This window comes from Elephantulus edwardii, unplaced genomic scaffold (assembly GCF_000299155.1).
Source record: "Elephantulus edwardii isolate Elephantulus edwardi_28Jun2011 unplaced genomic scaffold, EleEdw1.0 scaffold00324, whole genome shotgun sequence".
NCBI classification, from domain to species: Eukaryota; Metazoa; Chordata; class Mammalia; order Macroscelidea; family Macroscelididae; genus Elephantulus; species Elephantulus edwardii.
The window spans coordinates 1,822,372-1,824,386 of record NW_006400074.1 but is presented as its reverse complement, the minus strand read 5'-3'; the positions used below and the strand labels follow the sequence as shown (position 1 = coordinate 1,824,386).

Here is a 2,015-nt window from a genome sequence, read left to right as displayed (position 1 = left end):
CTATGTATGAGCAGTGCTCAGGTCGTTCACTCATAGGGTCGCTATGAGCCGTCTACGACTCAATGGCATCAAACAACAGTAACAATGACGACGACGAAGAGAGAGCTAGGTTGGCCTAGTGGAAAGGAAGCTATGCTACCAAGCCGAAGGTGGGTGATTGTCATCTGTGGCCCTCGGCCAGGTTCAAATTGTTTTCCTGTCAAACATTCTTCTAGGTGGTATAGCACTGGTCTGTGCATTGCTGTACAGAAGTAACTCGTGGTTGCTGTGATGCTGAAGCCTGTGACAGTGATGTGCTAATCGTGGTAATAGGCACCCATGGTGGACAGTGTTGGCTGGAGCTTCCTGACTAAATCAAGCCTGAAAGCAGGAGCAGCATCCACATCCGAAATGGCTTGCTTCCGGAAACTCTATGTACGAACGTTCGTTCATAGGGTCCCTATGAGTCGCCTATGACTCAATGGCATCAAACAACGATAACAACAACAACAATGCTAAACCAATAGCTAAACTCAATGGAGAGAGATGAAAAGCATTCTACTTGTAAACAATGCCCAGGCAAGGATGCCCACTCCTACTCAATAATGTATTGGAAGTCTTAGCTAATGCAATAAGGCAGGAGGAGGAAATAAGCGACATCCAAATTCACAAACAGGAGCCAAGACTATCTCTACATATGTAGATGTTATGATAGTGTATATAGAAAACTCAGGAAGAAAACTTTTGGGCTTAGTAAAGTGATTCAACAAAGTGGTAAGATACATGAACAACATTAAAAAGAATCAGTTGGGGTTTCCTGATAAGATGGCGTCCCCGGCGGCAGCGCAGGCCAGGAAGCTGGTGCGAAGCTCTGCGGCCGCGGCTGCTGGCGGCCGGGTCTCAGGCAATTCAAGTCACCTCACGAAGATGGCTGAACCTGCAGGAATACCAGAGCAAGAAGCTGATGTCGGACAACGGAGTGAAGGTGCAGAGATTCTTTGTGGCAGACACTGCGGATGAGGCTCTCGAGGCAGCAAAGAAACTAAATGCAAAAGAAATTGTTTTAAAAGCGCAGATCTTAGCTGGAGGAAGAGGAAAAGGTATCTTCAACAGCGGACTGAAAGGTGGCGTTCATTTAACAAAAGACCCTAAAGTTGTAGAAGTACTGGCTAAACAGATGATTGGGTATAATCTAGCAACGAAACAAACTCCAAAAGGAGGTGTGAAGGTTAACAAGGTGATGGTGGCCGAAGCCCTGGACATTTCCAGAGAAGCCTGCCTGGCCATTCTGATGGATCGGTCCTGCAATGGCCCTGTCTTGGTGGGCAGTCCCCAAGGCGGTGTTGACATCGAAGAGGTGGCAGCTTCTTCTCCAGAACTCATTTTTAAGGAGAAAATTGACATTTTTGAAGGTATACAGGACAGCCAAGCTCAACGAATGACAGAAAATCTAGGCTTCCGTGGGTCTTTGAAAAATCAGGCTGCAGATCAAATTAAGAAGCTGTATAATCTCTTCCTGAAAATTGATGCAACTCAGGTGGAAGTGAATCCCTTTGGTGAAACTCCAGAAGGACAAGTTGTCTGTTTTGATGCCAAGATTAATTTTGATGACAATGCAGAATTCCATCAAAAGGACATATTTGCCATGGATGACAAGTCAGAGAATGAGCCCATTGAAAATGAAGCCGCCAGATATGATCTGAAATACATAGGACTGGATGGGAACATTGCTTGCTTTGTGAATGGTGTTGGGTTGGCCATGGCAACTTGTGACATCATTTTCCTGAATGGTGGGAAGCCAGCCAACTTCCTGGATCTTGGTGGTGGAGTAAAGGAAGCCCAAGTGTATCAAGCTTTTAAACTGCTCACTGCTGATCCTAAGGTTGAAGCCATCCTTGTCAATATTTTTGGTGGAATTGTGAACTGTGCCATCATTGCCATTGGCATCATCCGAGCTTGCCAGGAGCTAGAACTCAAGGTGCCCTTGGTGGTCCGACTTGAAGGAACCAATGTCCAGGAGGCCCAGACCTTACTCA

General features: G+C 46.2%; 1 pseudogene; it reads left to right on the top strand.

The window, feature by feature from the left end:
• The first annotated feature begins 804 nt into the window (after positions 1-804).
• The window catches only part of LOC102865381, a 12,136-nt pseudogene continuing 10,925 nt past the window's right edge, over positions 805-2,015 (top strand).